Source organism: Cebus imitator, unplaced genomic scaffold (genome assembly GCF_001604975.1).
Source record: "Cebus imitator isolate Cc_AM_T3 unplaced genomic scaffold, Cebus_imitator-1.0 Scaffold246, whole genome shotgun sequence".
Lineage (NCBI taxonomy): Eukaryota > Metazoa > Chordata > Mammalia > Primates > Cebidae > Cebus > Cebus imitator.
In genome coordinates, this window is record NW_016107561.1 from 2,300,972 (window position 1) to 2,321,351 (window position 20,380).

Below are 20,380 nucleotides of genomic sequence, written 5' to 3' on the forward strand. Positions count from 1 at the left end.
AAGAATTTCCAAAACCAAAAGATTCACCTATGTAGCCTTAAAAAATAATTCATAAAAGGTGATTCTTTTGAACTCTTTCCCTCAGTAGCAACTTCTTTGTGTTTTTATTTCCAAAGACACATTCACTTCTTTTTCTAGACAGAAGGCTCAAAAAAAAAAGAAGAAGAAGAAGAACTAATATGACACCTTATTTTTTAATGGCAAAAGGTACTGCCTGTCATAACACAGCCCTTCATTCAGGACCCTAATGTCATTGCTGTGTTAAAAAAAAAAAAATTAGAAATTGCAAAATCTGGCCTAAAAACTCTTCCTCCTCACAGCTATTCATCACTCTCTAAAACACTGTTATCTTTTTTATAAATTATAGTTGCCTTTGATATTGATATCACCTTTTCCTATGTTGAAGTTTCTTTTATATCGACATTTTCAAATTATAATATTTACCAATCCACTGTCTTTCATTCTGACTAATAAAACATATCTATCTGGTTATAGACCTAATTCCAATTAAGATAACACATTTTGCTGTGTATAGTAAACTCTTCAGTATTTTGAATGTAGAGGTACCAGTTGCATCTAAAACCGTAATATTTAGAAACCAACCCATTAAGTGTGGGGTGTCCTGGATTTCTCATCTCTATTTCATTAGGGAGAGAACTCAACAGCTCCTTAAATGGCATGAGGGTGACAATTAAACACTCTAGTTGAAGCATCTCTGATACAATAGCGGCAAACGAAGCTCAAATATTTACTACTAGCTGCAGGTGGAATTTTTTTTCACCTGAAAGGAGTCAGCATGTGTACATTTCCCTTTGAGTTAAACTTGTGAAGCTCTGATATTCCCTGAGAGGATGGGTAAACTGGCCCTTTGCCACCTCAAGTGATGTGCATTTTTTCCATTTCAAAGTTCATTTGCATATCCTTGTGAACATTCCTCAGAATGTTTCATACTTTCTTAGGCTGGGTTTTAGAATTGTCATAGAGCTTCAAATCCCCCATATATTGATGGTATGAGATGTTATCTTCCATTCTTATTTTCACGCTTTTTGTTTTCAAGCTAAACAGATTGCAAACAGAATTTCAGTGTCCTAGACGAACCCCAAAGCTCTCTACTTTTAAACTATGGCTCTTCATCCTACGTTCTTTTGGCTACAAATTAATGACATTTCATGAAGTCATTGTGATTTGTAAAAATCCCAACCTGCAGGAATCCAAAAGAGAAACATACTTAATCTTTGGTAGATTTTTCAGTGGAGTGATTGAAGTAATAGATCTCTTCAGGTGTAGGAGAAGATTTAGTTCCAATATCTTTCTTGCATCCAAATTTGCTGTGATGAAACATAAATGCCAGGGTAAGGGTTACGAGCCTATTTTTACTGGGACACTTAGCTGCTTACAATCGGCTCTTGCTTCTTAGATGCGAGACTTACTGCATGCCAAGAGAAGGCTTGAACAAGGACATCACATAATGCTTGGTAGGCCTAAACTTTACTCCCTACTGCTGCAAGACAGCCCCCTTGCAATACTGAAGAGAGAATTGCAACATCAACACACCTTTAATTCAAGCATATCAATTTAGGCATTAGAAGATATTTTCACATTCTAGCAGTAAAACAATTCTGAGGTGAGGGGTAAAATCTGAATAAAGTTGGTAGAATAAAATGTAGAGAACAAGGATGATTAGCTGGGAACAGATCTGAGGTGGCTGAATATTTCATCAATTTAAAGATGCCTATGTTTTCAAATCTTAACATCTAATTGGAAGCTGAAGATAGGCTTGGTTTTGCAGGTCTGTCTAAAAGGTCAGAGCACCTAACTGTACCAAAGATGGCTAACCAGAACGGAGTCAGCCAACGCGTTTATCTCACTTGCCAACTCCAGTCAAGAGGTAGGGGCCGCCTGGGTCACTGAAAGTATTGAAAATTATTCCAAGGCTGTGGCTCAGTGAGACAGAATGCTGTTCCTGTGAGAAAATTGCCATGACTGGTAAGTGATGTCTGCTGGAGAATGTGGAGTATCCATGGATCGCCATGAATTTGCCATCCTTGGCCTAGGCTGACCTAATTAGATGGTACAACCTCAGGTATACAAGCTCTCCCCAGAGGTAAACAGTTTGATTTGCCTTCAAGATGAAAATCTGGTTATATAATCTACTCATAAAATTAATAGCCATTATTTTAAAAAGAAGGGACTGTCAGCTCCCAGGAAATGCCTCTCTAAAGATCAAGGGACAACTTTCTTTCCCGTATTACTCTCTCTGTTTTATGAACTCAGAGAATGCCTTGAGAAGATCTAAATGGAGAGGAAAGACTAGTTATTCTTACAGGATAGCTAGGGAGACAGATAACAGTTTTACAAACAGGCTATGATATTCAAGAGTATATGCATGCAAAAGCATATTTGACAGTGGATGTGTACAAGTTCTTTATCCAAGCCCTAGGAAGTCCACTAAGTGAATGAATACAGAGTTGTATAACGAGCCGTAGACGAGCATTGTTTCACCTACATTAGTAATCTTATTAAAATATCCATCAATTTTAATTTTACTCCAGTTAGAGAAAGTAAATCTCTGGTCTTATATACATCTCTTGTATTTCATCTATAGTGAGAAGAAGGAACACTACATTCTTCACTGGCAATTATTGAATCATTTGTTTGAACAGCATTTTTCCGCGTTCAGCTCCCCATCTTCTTGCATAAGGATGATATTCTCTAAGAACAGAATTTAGTGATAAATGCTTCTAAGGAAGCCACAGAGCCCCTGGAGCTCATTAATCCTGCAACCTTCTGTGAGCTGCTGGCCTGAAATAGTTAGAGTTCACTTTAAACCGGACTGAATTTCAAAGCAAAGGGCTCTGAGGTGGCAAACAGCTCATTAATTCAGAGCATAATTCAGTGACAGAAGAATTGTTTTAAATGCACAATCTAAAACTATTTAAATTCACATTATAATTATAAGCAAAAACTATGCACTTCAAAATTGAAATCCGGATATGTAATCTACCAATAAAACTAATGAACATTTTTTTTTTAAAAGGGGACTGTCATCTTACCAAGAAATGGTAATCATCCTACTTTTTGAAGTGTGCCTCATTTGCATCACAAACATTATTATGAAAATTCAACATTATGCTTCTGTGTATTGCATTGTACTGCTCTGCTGAACATCAAAAAAAAAAAAAAAAAAAAAAAAACCAGGCAACACTTCCTCAAAGTGAATAAAAATGGAATCAAAAATCATGATCAAAGATAACTTCAATTCCTTGTTAATTTTACCTTAATTCCACTCCTGGGACACGAAGACTTCTTCATACACTTTCTTTCCTGTAACAAATTCTCGAGCAAACTTATGATCCCTAACTAGATTCCCAAATGAAATAAATGCATAAACAAACATACTCCAATTTACATAGCCTCTGCCATCAATATGGCGGCAGGTTCCTAAACTCATTAGAGTTCACTGTGAGTAAAACTCATTACCCTCCCATTAGAATATGAGAATTAACTTTTAAAAATTAATATTACAGAAGTTTTACTCTTTTTTTCAAGTAACCAATAATAAAAGATTCACTAGTATGTTTTGTTTTTTCTTTTGTCTAAAGATGAAAACATAGTTGTTTCTTTCTGTGATATTCATGGTGAAAAATCATAGATATTGTCTAAAACATCTATGTGTGTACATCAGTTTCTTTATTTTCTATAAGCTAAAAGCATAATTTTCATAAAAACTGAAATAAAATCAAGCATGGAAAATTTTAATTATTATTGTTAATTATTTTAGCTGAGGAATATGCCAAATAGTAATGAACATTTTTATAACTGAAAAAAATTTAATTAAAACCTAAAGTGTTTAACAATTGCATATGAAAAGGTGATGTGCATTTTCTCCCAAAAAAGTACACCTTATATAAGTCTACCTCATATAATGAAATATATATTTAGATTTTCTAAAAAAGTTCCAGCCCGACCAACATGGTGAAACCCCACGTCTACTACAAATACAAAAAAATTAGCCGGGCATGGTAGTGGGCACCTGTAATGCCAGCTACTCAAAAGGCTGAGGCATGAGAATCACTTGAATCCAGGAGGTGGAGGTTGCAGTGAGCTGAGAACACCACTGCCCTCCATGCCCAGGTGATAGGGTGAGACTTTGTCACAAAAAAAAAACACAAAAAGCAAAAACAACAAAAAAAAAGGTTGACATTTTAATGCCATTTTTCTTAAACTGATGGTCTCTAACCACATGTTTGTAATTAGGAGTCTAAGAATGTCATTTTATATTTTTTACTACATCAAAAATACTTTGTGGCACTTGCTAGATGAAATAAATATTGGCCATAGAACACTTAGATATATTAAAAAAAAACACTCAAGTGTGGATTTGGCTTAGATGCAAAACAACAAAAACTGTTTCAGTGGTAAGTACTGATGTGAAATTCTCAGGTTCTTGGTCAATTACATGGTGCCAAGTGTTTCTGTTATTATTATTCCTGAAAAATGCCGTTTAGGGGAAGGCATATTTTTAATAGCCCACAAGTCAGCCACATCTGACTGGTCGTGACTCATTTCTATAGCCAACCTCTTTACTTCCTCTGACAGTCCAGATTATTAAATTCTGCTTGGGGAAGGTATGGGCACTCCTCTTGGTTGAAGCAATGCTGTACTTTTTATTCGTGCTGAGTAAATAGCCTCAAGTCAAACTACTTGCCCTGACTAATGATCAAACATATTCAGGAATTCTGTACAAGAAATGTATTCTTCTTTCCTTTGAAGTGCATTGCTGGGACAGCAATTGGGTTTGCCGGAGATTTTCCTCAGAGCTGCAAAAGAATTTCTTGGCTAAGCATATAATCAAGCTACAGATTTTCTTTTTTAATTATTAAATATCTGCCTGTGAGAGAGTGGACACTAAATAAACATGAGCCTCAAAAGAGTGTCAGAATGATATACTACTGTCTCTTTGCTGAGCAAGAAATTCTCAGTAATACTAGGTTTAAAAATTCCATCAGAAGAATATATCACTGTGAAACATTTTGTTCAGTCATATAATCCTCTCTAGAAATATAATTGTACCTCCAATATATAAATATCATTATAACTAGGCTGTCAGGAATATACAAAGATGAATTTGACATAGAACCTGTCCTCAAAGAACTTACAAACTAGCAGCTTAGATATTATATAATTTTTTAAATTATACAAAAAAATCATACAGTCAGGATGTGACAAGGTTATAAAATAAATGTCACAAGGTGTCACATGAGAGAGAAAAATGTTGTTTTTGGTGGGAGTGGTTAGCAGAGGCTGTCCTATGGCCATTACCAATTCATGAGCTAGATATTCAAGGATGGATGAGATTTCAACAACTAAATTGTGACTGGGAAGGCATTTAAGGCCATGGACAAAAGGCAGAGACACAGACTGTATCTAAGGAATAGAGAATAGCTCAGTGTGATCGCAATATTAGGAAAAGAAGAAGAGAGCTAAGTTTAAGAAGGCAAACAGGGCCAGAATGTGGAGAGCTTGAATGCATACATCATTCATGGAAAATCTATAGGGAAGGCTCTTCTGCTTCTGTTAAAATTCCAGAAAGAATATTCTACTGTTCCTTTTGACAGTTAGTTGTCTTGGATTGATTTATAATAAGCATAAGGGCTGGTTTGCATAGGACACTAAGTTTACGCCTTTCTTCTGGAGAGAAAGTACCCCTTTTGTCTTAAAGTATCTCAGTTTATACTAAAGTAGGAAAAAGAAAACAAGAATCAGTGTTTAGGTAGTCAGGGGACAGTTAGTGTTGTGAAGAGATGTCCTTCTATCAGCTTTTTAAATTTTATTTATTTATTTTTTGAGCCAGAGTCTTGCTCTGTCACCAAGGCGGGAGTGCAGTGGTGCGATCTTGGCTCACTGCAACGTCCATCTTCTGGTTTCAAGTGATTCTCCTGCCTCAGCTTCCCAAGTAGCTGGGATTACAGGTGTCTGCCACTATGCTTGGCTATTTTTTGTGTGTGTGTTTAGTAGAGATGAGTTTTCACCATGTTAGCCAGGCTGGTCTCGAACTCCTGACCTCAAGTGATCCACCCTCCTCGGCCTTCCAAAGTGCTGGGACTACCAACTTTTTTGAACCAGTACTCAGATTACTGGAATTTTGGGAAAAAAATAAGTTATCCTGCTATTAAGAGAACATGGAATTTTGAGACCCTCAGGCTATGGGAGGAGAGACATTTTTAGCTCCTAGCACAAGAAAAACTTACACTCAGTGTGCGTGAATCATGAGGTGGAAAGCCAGGATAGTCTCAGATATGCCCTGAAATGTCTTTATAAGAGAAGAAGCATAAGGGGCACAGTGAACTAATGGAGACAGGACAGTTTGGTGATGGTAGAAGTCGTGGTAATGGCAGTACCAGTAGCACCAAATGACCACAGGGGTGTAGGGCTTGAAAACTATTTGGCACGTTGAAAGCATCAGAACATAGGGCCATAAGTTAAGTCTGAAAGAGAAACAACTACAGAATAGAAAAGAAGTCATATAGACAAGAATATACATTAAAAGTGCAGTCATGGCAAAGGAGTTAACAAGAGTGGGCAAATAGAAGCCAGTTTGGGCCAAATGTAAGAAATGAAGTTGGTATCTCTTTGAAGTATGCCCAAGATAACAGAAGTTCTCAGAAAGAAAACTCAAAAAGAAAGGAGGTAAACAAATGCAAGACAGTGTTTACCTGTGGGAAACGGGAGACAGTGTTTGCCTTTATGGGAAAATAAAAATAAGTTTGTGAACAAATCTAAACTCCTGTAGCATACTTGGAAACTGTATTGAGTTTAGTTTTCAGTGCATCAACAGGACAGATTTAATTTACCTGTCTTGCTCACCTATTAGAAAATTAAGAAGAAAAAAATAAAGTGACATCAATGGTCTATAATTTCCATGTGTATGCATTCTCTTAGTAAAATGTATTTTAAGCATATCTCAATATACGTATTTTGTATTCATCAATTATATGCGTATACTACTGTATGGGTAAAGTGTATATATTATAAAGTATATACAAACTCAAAAATTTCGAAGGACAAGAAAAATAAATTTATTGAAAAGCTCTAATATTTCTTTCAGAGGCCAGTAAGTTAGATAATGGCTTTCTTTCCTAGCCCCAGTCATAACACAAAGAGCCTAGATGTTATAGTTTGGAGGCAGCAAAATAAATAAATAAATAAATAAATGAACGAATGAATGAATGCATGTTGATGAACATAAAATGAGATGATGGGATAGTTGTTTTATAAAAATTAAGCCAGGGAATAAGAGTTGGGGATGGTGGAAGGGAAGCTAAGACTAGCAGACCAGAAGCTGGAGAGAGAGCCACATTGACAGCCATGGTGTGAAATGATAAAGGCCTGAATTTTTGTTAATGTTATAAATGAAGAGAGAGGGGCACATACACTCTGGCATTTGAACCTTATGGAAAACAACTATGAAAGTGTACTCTTGTGAAGACAGGAAATAAAGCCCAAGTTCAACTGCAGACATGTCTCCTGGAAATGATTCATCTTTTCTGAGCTCATCTACTTTTCTGACTCAATGTTTGAACTCAAAGTCTTGTTTTACTCAAGACTTCAGTGTTGTAAGGATGGCATTTCAGGTGCTACTGATTTCCTATATCTGAGTAAAAAAAAATTAACCCAAACCCATCTAATTGTACAGATAGAAAAAGATCAGTGTCGAAAGCCAAAGAACATAAAAAATGTCTCAACAATTGTAGGGTGTCAGTTTCTACTTTAATTGCACACAAATAACTGCTTTGAGTCTAAAAATCTATCTACCAGTGTCCTCTTTAGAGCTATTATATCTGCCTTAGTAATAAAACATTACAAAGCCTAATAACATAGACTTTATATTTCCCCCGCTATACTGTAAACAGAACAGAAAACATTATCACTAAAAATAATTTTTAATAAAGACAGGTCTCAATTTTCAGAAAATACCTGAAAAATGTGTGTTTCAGTGAAATACTCAAGACTAAAGACTACTGCTCTGGGGAGATTTCAGAAAAAAAACTACTGCTATGATTTGAATGTCCCCTCCAGAATTCATGTTGAATTTTTTTTTTTGATGTTTTCTGTTTTTGTTTTTGAGACAGAGTCTCACTCTGTCACCCAGGCTGGATGCAGTGGTGCAATCTCAGCTCACTGCAGCCTCCACCTCCCGGGTTCAGGTGATTCTCCTGCCTCAACCTTCAGAGTAACTGGGATTAGACGCCCACCACCATGCCTGACTAATTTTTGTGTTTTTTTAGTACAGACAAGGTTTCACCACGTTAGCCAGGATGGTCTCAATCTCCTGACTTCGTGATCCACCCGCCTTGGCCTCCCAAAGTGCTGGGATTACAGGCCTGAGCCACTGTGCCTGGCCTCATGTTGAAACTTAATTGCCATTGTGACCTTATTGAGAGATGGGACCTCTAAGAGGTGATTGGTTCAGGGAGCAGCACTCTCCTAAATGGATGAAGGCTGTTTTCATGAGAGTGGGTTTGTTATTTCAGGAGTGGGATAGTTATAAAAGAAGGGAGTTAGGGCACGTTTCCTCTCTCTAGAGAATGATCTTGCCATGTGATGCCTTCCATCATGCTATGACACAGCAAGAAGGCACTCACCAGATGCAGCCCCTTAATTTTGGACTTTCCAACCTCTAGACTTGTGAACAAACAAACAACAGCAACAACAAACTCTTTGCTTTGTAAGTTACTTAGTTGGTGGCATTCTGTTAGACAGCAGCAGAAGATGGACTAAGACAGGTACTTACAAAAAAAAAAAATCAGTAAGAATGTCTTAATGTCTAAATGGGGTGGGAAAGGGGGAATGACATGGTCTCTACTCTATAGTAATCTACCCAAAAGAAAAGTCTGAAAACCAATCTTAGTACAGGTATAAGTAATACCAAGGTCATAGAATATTTCTTTATTACCCAAAAGATGCAATTCCTTTCATGGTGCATTACTACCGTATAAATGACAAGCAATAAAACAAAACTCAAGTTTACTTCGAATAATGTCATTTTTTACTTTCATTTACAACATTGTATTGCAGTAACTGCCTTGATGAAGGATGTTAAAGATGAAATTCAATAGAACAGCAAGACACTTCTATCTGATCACCTACAAAAGCTGCACTGTAGTGTCATTCAAATATATTGTATGTGGCAAGAGATGCCTTTCTATATTCTTTTTTTCTTGAAAACATCTACTTGAAAGGTAATCTCAGGTAGTCTCCAATACTAAACTAAGGTTTTGAAAGTTAGGGGGGATATTTCAAAGATCCATTACTTCTTTATCTTTTCCATGACAGTAAAGATGGTGGGGTTTCCCCTTGTCCTTCACATCAGTGGAAAGTTTCTATTAGAACAAATTACAAAGTAATTAGTTCATTCACTCAATCTACATTAATGAGGAAATTTTTCAATCAAAACCTCTGATGTGATTGTCAGAGAAAGTCTCAAAGGAATGCCTACTTAATTTCTTTTCTTCATTATTTTATCTATGTGATAAAGTTATCTTATAGAACATCAGTCATTTAATTATAACCAAGTTCTCTATTTTCACAATTGTCTTAATGCACAGAGATATCAATGGGAATATTTCTAGTATTAGTCAAAAAACTAGAGTATAAGTGATAAATAAAATTTAATATTAAAATACGTTGAATTTTTTTAAACTCTTAGAGTTAATTTTGACCTAAAATTTACAAATGCTTTTTTTTTTTTTTTAAATAATAGCACTAATTTCATTTCATGCAGTAAAAGTTAAATTTCATTATGGAACATCAGATGAAGACAAACCACTGTGGCTTATTTCAGAGTGCAGTGTCCTCACACTAGCCCTGTACTCTTTAAGTCACATTCAATTTTTCATCCTGAAACCTACAAGAATCATGATAAAATATTATAGGAGAACACTGTGATGAGTTTTCAGATAAGAGCAAAGAGTAAAGTGGAAAAGACTTCTTGTGTTCCTGAAATGACCTTTCTTTGAAAGAACCTGTCAACCTTTCCAATGATAGAACATCAATATTTTTTTTTAGAACATCAATAGTTTTAGGTCCAGTTTAACTTAACCTTCCTCTTTTTCTTTTAGTTCTAATGTATGTTGTCCTGGCTAATAAGAGTACTGGTTATAGTCTTCCCAAGTCTCTCTGGACACAAATGGAAAACCCTCCAAGAACAGCAGGAGACCAGGCGTGGGGGCTCATGCCTGTAATCCGGTAACTTTGAGAGGCTGAGGTGAAAGGATTGTTTGACTCCAAGAATCAAAATCCAGCCTGGGCAACGTGGCAAGACCTTGTCTCTACTGATAAAAAATAACAACAGAAAATTCCTTTAAGCCTTGGTCACTTCACTCTTTCAGGCAGCCAGCTTTGAAATGTAAATTCTGGACAGGCACAGTGGCTCATACTTGTAATCCCAGCACTTTGAGAGGCCGAGGTGGACAAATTACTAGGGTCCAGGAGTTCAAGGCCAGCCTGGCCAACATGACGAAACCCTGTCTCTACTAAAAATACAAAAATTAGCTAGGCTAGGCATGGTGGCAGGCATCTGTAGTCCCAGCTACTCAGGAGGCTGAGGCAGGAGAATTGCTTGAATCTGGGAGGCAGAGGTTGCAGTGAGCGGAGATCACTCCACTGCACTCCAGCCTGGGCAACAGTATCGAAACTCCATCTCAAAAAAAAAAAAAGGACATGGAGAGTCTAAAAGATGTTTTATATACTAGTGGCAAATAGAGGGATGAGTAACAAACATCCCTGACAAGAAAAGAAGGAAAAAACATTTTTACCATTTTCACTACCCTTTTCAATTTGAGAAAACAGAGAACAAAAGAAGTATGGTAGTTTGATGATTTAGCAGTAGAATATTGAGAATTTCTGGTAAAACCTAATTTCAATTTTAGAAAATTGCTGCTTATACCTATAATAAGAATTCAGCAGTGGTGGTGAAATGGGTGGTGGTGGGGGCTTTCTCCTTCCTAATATCCAAAAATTAGCTGTCCTCTTCCAAATATGAGTTTTACCCAAATACTGGCTATCTGATGAGTGTCCACCAGTAGCATTTTAAATGGAAAATGCCTCTAAATCACTGTCAATTCTGGGGACATACTCAGAGATCACTATAAGAGACTGGAGCAAAAATTACTTAGGGACCAGTCTTGAGCCTCACCACGGCATGATAAATATTATTTTATGGGAAATGGGAAATCTCAAGTGACCCAGTCCACATAACTTGCATGTGTGTGTCAACTATAGATGAGCCAATAGCCATTAGAAAGATCATGTCGCTTTGTCTTACATGCTGCTATTCCAAAGGCAGTGTAATTCAAGACAAAAGCTGGTTTTCCAATGTTCACAAAGTACTCAGTTTAAATCAAATTCTTTCATGCGATCTCTCATTCCATCAGACTTGTGTTTTAAAGTATTAAGAAGCTAAAAGCAGTCCAAAATCACAAAGGGAAATGCAAATCAATCTACAACAAATCACCTAACAGGTGCCCTGGAAGAAATTTTATTGCTACTGACATTGGTCACTTAGTTATCACGGATGCTATCTTCTTTGTGGATAATATGCACTTCTCCCCCTCACAACTTGGAGTCACATGGAGGAAAACATAGCCCAAACGACCCCTACACTGCTTCAACGATAAATGCCTTGAAATGACTAAATGTTCCCAAGGTCATTAGGCCAAGAGATGGGTTCTTCTGTTTCAAGATAGCTTTCCTCCTGACCCACGGCATATGGCTTCTATTACTGGCAGACCATGACCACAGAGACATTCCAAATCCCTGTGAAAAATGTGATTCTATGTCTCCTGCTCAGTTGTGTATCATAGAGGAAAGCTGAAGTTCTGGAGCGTGAAGGGGAGGGGGCAAAGGGTGGGAGTAGAGATTTAATCTACACCATCACTTTATATGAAATGATTAAGTTTGTAATAGAAACCTTCTCTTTTCTGGTTTCTCTCTTTTATCTTATAAACCACTTAATGCTCATAAGGGACAGTGAACACACTTCAGTGTATCATGTGTAAGCTCTCCAAAGATGTGAAACAGCTTTATCAAGGGTGACAGCTCTGCCATTCGCTAATCTGCTTTTCAAAATTTATTTTTTTTAAAAGAGATAAAAGTAAATTTATGCTATTTAATCTGCATTAACACAGCAAACAATATTCTATCTGTGGTGATTAAGAAATGTTTATGAAGTTATTTTGAATTGATGTTTACTTGTAGGTATTACAGTTGCCTCAGAACATTAATAATGAGGACAAGAATTAGTCAACTAACACAAGATATTCCACAAGGCACCCTTAATCCACTCAGATTAGTCTGACTTTCAATATGAACATAATAATGTTCTGCCTTATTAGATTTCACAAATGACGTTTTCTCAGTTTTTAATATAACATAAAATGTAGAACCATTGTCTGGTCTTGTAAAAGAATTTTATACAATTAATTATGAGTTTCTAGCATATTCTAATTTTATAGTGGCTGATTTGCAACATCTTTCTGGGCACTGAATTTAATGGTTCCTGACTAAAGAGATGGGCAAAACGATTATACACCCACATACACTTACATACACTTACACGCCATAAACAAATGACTCAAACAAGATATTTGCTTTACAACAAATTCATATCAAGGAAAAAAAAAAGCTTTGAACAATTCTCCTTGTTTTACATGTGTTAACTATTTGTGTCCCAAAAATATAGAGTTAGCACGTTTTCAGTTTGTTCTTTTCATTTGTCTCCTTGTGTTTTGTTTTGTTTTTTGGCTGTGCCTAATAATAGTTGACATTTCCCTCAGGGGGAATGTGGAATGTTTCATTAAAAAAAAATTCTAACCCCACCCTGCAGAGCCTTGCATGTATCCAGATAGAAATATTTTAGTATATGTAAAACAGTAATCAAATTAAATTTCCTGGTTGGGCATGATATAGGTAAAGCCATTGGTATCTTGTTTCCTATGTAAAACAGGACAATTTGTCATAGTAAGATAGGTTTTGCTTGTTAGTTGGAAAACATTATTGAAAATTATTATTTTGTTGAGTTGGCTGGTCGGTCACATTAAATATGGTCACTCTTATCTCAAGTAGCCTTTTGTAGTACCATCTCAGACACTTGATTTTGAGAATTATGAAGTCAGGAGATTTCAAGATGCAATAGTTCCAAGGCCAGAAATTTACAAAGAAATGCAATTACTGGGAGAAAACACATTATCAAGGCTTTGTTACATATCCGTTCATACTCCAATTGGTTAAATAATAGAACACTAAAATGTTGAGTTGTGTTTGTTTTCAAGGATGCATTCAGATGTGATCATCTTCACTGGGGGCTCCTATGAACATCTAAATTTTTTCCATTACTACAAGATTGTTTGTTTATTTAACAATTTCCTGCCTGTTAGGCGATCAAAAATGTTCTAATGATAAGTCTGTCTTTATAAAGAGATGCACTCATAGCCTATTCTATGGTCTTTGCAGAGACAAAGTTCATTTCAGAAATTGATTTTTTTTTCTAGGAATTATGCATATGTAATAAACACTCACTTTAGTCTTTAGAAATCAAAACTTTCTTGAGGAGAGAAACAGGCTCAGGAATGAAGAGGAGAGAAATCATTCATTATTCAAGATTCTTTAATTTACAGATCAATACATCATATCTTTCTAGTTAATTACAAGAGTTTTACTTCCTCATCATTTTTAAAAACTTTTATGAACTCTCTAAGCACAAGTGCTTTCTATACAACCTACCTTCATTATTTCACCAAATATTTCTTGAATCATCTAATATTTGTTATCAATTGGCATACAGATATGCTTTTGGAGTCATAAAATTTTCAAATCCTGTGCATGTTTCTGCCACACTGATTCATTCAGGTAAGTATTCTGTTTAACTGTCCATCATTACCAAAATTTAGGATACAGCTCTGAAAGTCTGATTTCCTGTTAACAAGCCTCTATGGATCTCTTAACCATAAATTAATCCTCAAGATGGGTACAAGGGGAAGGATTTATATAGTCATTTCCATCTTCTAGAATTTGATTGACTAGTATGGGCAACCTATGGATAACATTCATAATTTTAGACATTTCAATTCTTTTCTTACAGTGTCTGTGCCATTTCAGATTGGAGGATTCCTGTTTTAAAGACAGTCATCATATGCAGAATGCTTCATTAACCTCGATTCTTTTTGGGGCTTCTGTGTGGATCCCTTTTGTCTTTGCCTCTTTTGAAGTACAACCAGCAGGTCCATTCCCAGCATCCCTCCCTGAGTTTCCCTGAGGTTAGCTTCTCCTAGTGATGGATAAAACTGGGACGCTGGAATTTTAACAAATTTGTGCTATAGGACACCAGTCACTCAAGATGCTTCAATACACACTAGTCCCAGATCAAATGATTTTGGGAAGCTCTGCATACATTAGTACCTCTTGGATACTACAGTATAACAGCAAACTGAAAGCAGTAGAAGTAAACTAACCTGTTGAACCCACTCTTTTCCAAATTTTTTATGAGTAGGGACCCCTCAGTTTTTGCCTGTATTTATTAGTTCTGCGGATTTGTGGGGTTTTTTTGTTTGGTTGGTTATTATTGTCTAATATCTACAAACAATCTACTCTTTGGGAAATTCTGTAACCATTTAAGGATTTAAACCTGTTTAGCAAAAATAGGAATCAAAAAGTACACGGTAAAATCTTTTGCTGCAGGTTGTTATTTGACATAACTTTTTCTGCTATGTCTATAACATACTTGCCTGACTTTTTCTGCATAAGCTACATTCAGAAAAGGGTAGGTAAGAAAATGGTACTTAGCCCTAATGGATACTAAGACAATATGAGTGATGGGACCTAACACACTATCTGGCATCTGCTAAGAAAGCTGTAATAAATATCAAAATGGAATTGAAATGGCCACTAGTTTCTTAAGGTCCAGTTTCTAAAAGAATGGTGCAATGCCCTATTCCAGGGCAGGGGTAGTAGAAACTGCTTTGGTCCAGTATCTGAGCAAGCGACAATGGATTCAAAGATACACTGACCTCGAGCAATTACAATTAGGTTGAGTCAGTCCCATAGGGACTATGCTCCTTGGGTCATTCCCCCTCTACTTGCCTTTACCCTCACTCAGATTTTAAGAGCTCGGATTTCTGGATCTTTCTCCCTAGTAGTACAAGGACTGAATGTCCTGACTTAATATCAATTTCCCATTGGTTGAGCCTAGGTGATGGCTAACAAATTTCCATGAGGCCAACTTTCCTCTAAATAGGATACTTCAGCTGGCCTGTCTTAGACCTTATTGACTGTCTGATATATTAAATAGAATTCTGGACTCCGTATGAACTGGCATTAACTGATATTTCACATGTTCTTTCATTTCTGAATAGAACACCTACTTCATATATATCTTCATGTATCCTCCTTCCTTCATCCTCTGATTCCTGAACCAGTCCAGGGAGAATGGTCTGAAGTTCAAAGGTTGACTTTTTCCTCATATATCCAAGGCCCAAGTAATAAATAAAAATTAACAATAGGAGAAACAGCAGTGCCAGAAATTGCACAGTTTTGGAAAAAAGGTTGTTATAGGGGACTTTACATGTGCACAACAGCAAAAACTAAACTAAAAATATGTTCCATTTAGTTGTTTTATACCACAGTAAGGGAAGAGTCAGCTTTGATGAATCAATCTCTTTTTCAATCATTCACTCACTCAAACATACATACATATATATGTTCATAGAGAGAGTTTACATATATATATATATATGTATAGTCTCTACATATATAGTCAATCTATATCTACTATACATATACATATGTATATGTACACACATATATAAATATATACATACACATATTCTCATAGACATGCAACTAGTCAATGAACAGAGAGGACTACTTTAAAACATACTTTGAGGGCCGGGCGGGGTGGCTCACGCCTGTAATCCCAGCACTTTGGGAGGCCGAGGCGGGTGGATCACGAGGTCAAGAGATCGAGACCATCCTGGTCAACATGGTGAAACCCCGTCTCTACTAAAAATACAAAAAATTAGCTGGGCATGGTGGCGCGTGCCTGTAATCCCAGCTACTCAGGAGGCTGAGGCAGGAGAATTGCCTGAACCCAGGAGGCGGAGGTTGCGGTGAGCCAAGACCGTGCCATTGCACTCCAGCCTGGGTAACAAGAGTGAAACTCCGTCTCAAGAAAAAGAAAAAAAAACATACTTTGAATCAGTACCTAATGTCTATTACCATAATCACACTAACAATGGCTAATACAACTTGAAAGATGAAATAGACCAGCAACTCTGGTGGTTCACAGGTAGATATACTGTAGTACCCATTGTAGATTTTACAAATTTAAAGATTCCCTAATACATTTTGAACTATCTTCTTAAGATTTTTAAATGCATACACGAATATATAGAATGAAGCAACTTAATAACTTGTGATTGCTAACGTATTGGTCTCTTCCAATTTTAACTATTCATTTCCACTGAGTCTGCAGTGATTAGGACCCCTGATTTATGCCACTATGAATCAATCTTTCGCTATCATTGCCGCCATCAAATATATTTTACACGACTAAATTAATTCACGATAAGGCCCAATTAGGCCTCCCTACAGGCTATAAAAACTGTTTTCTGGAAAGTTCTTTAAACTAGACATTTTCTATCAATTCACTTCTATTTCCTGTGTTTTCTCTGAAGTTTGATTGTTAATCCTAAAAAAAAACCCATACTAGCGGCAAGGGTAAAGGTCACAAATTGGCATTTCTTCTTAAAATATATCCATTTAAATGCAAATTTTGGCCTTTATTCCTAACCTTTAAACAGTTATTTCATAGAAATGCAAAAAGCAAGAGTAAATTTTGTTTTAATATCTACACAGCAACACTCATATATTATTTAGCTTCATTTATCTATATAAACTCTACATTTTTTACAGCTTGATGGGTATGTTTAGGGATAAGCGAGATTTTCTCAGAAAATTTAATTTGTAAAAATTTAAATATCTATAGAATAGTTTAAATCCAACTTTAAGAAAATAGAGCCTCATCATTTTTCACAGTTTGATTCACTAGAGTTGCCACATTTTTTATTATACTATTTTTATTTAGCTTATGCAATTTACAAAGCTATGGCATTCATTAGTGACAAATAAGTTGAAATAGTCTTTATGATGATTGAAACCAATTCAAATACCCTTCTATGAAAATAAAAATGTAAGGCAGACACCATTTTCCACTTGCATTTCAAAATGTAGTAACTGAAAACACAGAAAATACTACTTACTAATGAGGTGACCATTTTGTCCTAGTGCCTAAATTAGAGTACAATCGAAATAATTAAAGTTTTAAGAGGAAAAAAAAAAGCTATTTAGAAAACATTAAAAGTTTCAAAGCATCAAATTAACTGAAAACTTCAGGATTATTACTAGAATTACATTTCTTATTATGTGAACTTTGATACTTCAGAATCATAAAAACAGATTTAAATGTACCAAACTGTCACTTTTTCAATGCCTCACAAGGCAGCATAACAGAGGCATTTTGTGCTCTCTGTGGATCCTCTCAGCCTGCAATTTCCTCTGAGCTGTCAAGGACAGTTTTCTTGCATGAAGGCAATGTCTCCTCGCAAGGACTTTGATTCTCTCAACTTTTCTTCCTCAGGGATTTCTCCCAAGTCATGGAAGCTATCTTAGCCCCGAGCAGGGCAGGTTGGAAGTATGAGGGAGTTTAACATCCACACCCTCATAAGACCCACATATGGAATGAGAGCTAGTGATAAACGCCTGAGCTTCCAGTCCTTTAGACCTGTGCTGTACAATCCAGCAGGCATTAGCTATTTACACTTACATTAACTAACATTAGCTAATGCTAACAATGTACTCCCTCAATCACACTAGTCATATTTCAGATGCTAAATAGCTACATGTGGCTATTATAGAAGACAGTGTGGATACACAATGTTTCCATCATTACAAAAAGTTCTATTGAACAGCTTGACTTAGATGGGCTAGTTTGAGGTTACATTTACTACGTGATTCTTCAGAGGGTTTCCTGCAGGATTGAACCTCAGTTGCCCACAGTGGTAACTCCTAAACAGCACATTCTTCACTGGGTTTACCTCTGTTCCTAGCTTACTCTCTACTTCACTTCTACTTTCTAGGCTCACAAGTCAAATAAACTGTTGGCACTCAAGGTCTTATCTCAGGCTTTGCTCTGTGGGGAAACTGAAATCAAGAGAAGTAGTATCTCAACATTTTTGACAATGTTTAACTGAGATGCAAACAGGAAAATGACAATTATAACAATTAAATTACATGCATTTACAGTCTCTTGGGGTTGCATCCTGACTGTCTTGTGTTCCCTGGAGACTAGTGCAGCAACCCAAAGAGGTTTAACTCCAGAAAGCCCTGAAAACAAATGTGGCTCTTTCTGAAGGTCCCTTTAGGAAGCAGCAGTGAGGGGGCTGCATCATAACAGAACATGTGGACCCAGCTTTCCTCAAACTACCATTCCATACCTTAGCACACATACTCTTGTCCCCTTCTCTGTAACTCCCTCCTTCCAGTCCCTCTCATTCTTCAGCCATCCTTCCTTCCAAAGCACAATACTTTCACCTGACTGGTTGGCATCTGACACTGTCCTGTTTCCTCCTTAGCCTGATCAATTCTGCAAAGACCAAATAGTTAAAGAACTCACAAAGACATGAAGTCGAGGTGATGGAGGGTAGGAACTCCATCTCTGCTTCTTTCAGTTGCAACACTAGTCTCAAGGGGACCCAATATAGTCAGGATGCATCCCCAAGAATATAACCATCACCAAACGTGAACCTTACATGAGCACCATAGTGCCATGCACTACTGAGCACAAGCGCAGCAACAAATGAAAATGATGGCAAACTCACAACAACTCAGCAGGGCAGCATATACCAAATATCTCATGTTGTTGCTCTTTTTTCAATGGGAGGGATAAGGTAGGCAGGAGGATTGGGGAGTAACTGACAAAAAGCAAATCTTACAGGGATATTCCAAAAGGATATCTGCAAAGAACTTTTTCCTAAATGTTTTTACCTAAAAGTCTGTGATTAGGCCTCTACACAGTCATGCTGAGAAAACTGAAAATATTTCCAAATGGTAAATACATACATTCACCCACTCACAAAGACAGTGCAAATATACATGTGTCAGCCACTGCGCGACAGGTAGGAAGCCAGAGTAATTAGCTTATTCATCAAATATATGTTAGATATATATCATACATTAGGCCTTACGGTAGGTGGTGAGGTGACAGCAGTGGCCAGTTCCTCCCAGTAATGAAACGTAACACTTGGGGAAACCGAGGTGAGCAAAGTGAGACTCCCAACATAGCAGCACAGGTAGGTAGGCAGGCTTACAAACCACCATCCAGAGTGAAATGTGCAGATAAAGTAACCAACACTGACAGATTTCATGGTGCATAAAGAGAAAACTATTTGAACTAGTTAAGACTCTTTTTTAAATATGTTTTTAAGGATAAATTTATGACTTATGAGGGCATTTTCTAGCCAGCAAAGCACAGACAGGCTAGTATTGTGGGTTTGTTTTAATAAAAGAAATATTTTTGGCTGGTCCAATTATGGTAAATTGTTGTTTCTCAAGTGCCTGAATACAAATTATTTTATCATGTAGGCGAAATAAGCCCTTCCCTTGTGGATCTGGCTCTGATATGTATCTGCCTAGTAATTCCCGGCCCATTAGTAACTTCTCCCTTGTTTCAGTTCACTCTAAACTGAATTGTCGCATACTGAATATGGTTTCTCCATGTTGGGCATTCAGTAAATCAATATCTAGATTACTTATTGATTTTTCTAGTGCTATAGGCACATTCAGATATTTCTTCCAGTTTGAGAAAATGAAATAGAAACAAGATTATATTAGCATACTCTTTCCAATAAGTGAAAAACAAACTCAGAATCATATTCAAATTTGGTGCTTGAATGTTTTTTATAGGAATATGATTTTTTTAATCTCAATTTATAAACAGAAAGATGCCATCACTAAGAAGCTTGCCGATGTTTTATATAGCACAGATTTTAACCACTATTATTATTATTTTTGTAGCAACGCTAAAAACCATTGCAGAAGTAAAGCACATAACACGATGCAGCCCAATTACCACTCAGTGAGACTTGGCAATCACAGCATGGCCAATTCAAATTTCAGTGATGCCTCTTTAAACCTTAATGAACCATAGTACCCTAATGAGAGGTTTCACTGAATCCTGGTCAACCAAGCATACATTTCACACAGAAAAGAGAAAACTAGAAACCCACTGCATCTTAACCAGTAATATTTGCATCAACAATGGTTATGA

The 20,380-nt window shown here is 36.6% G+C and overlaps 1 protein-coding gene across 1 annotated transcript in view; it reads right to left on the bottom strand.

Moving 5' to 3' along the window:
• MACROD2 (mono-ADP ribosylhydrolase 2) overlaps positions 1 to 20,380 on the bottom strand; it is a 1,539,224-nt gene that overhangs the window by 1,179,999 nt on the left and 338,845 nt on the right. The window lies entirely within an intron of this gene.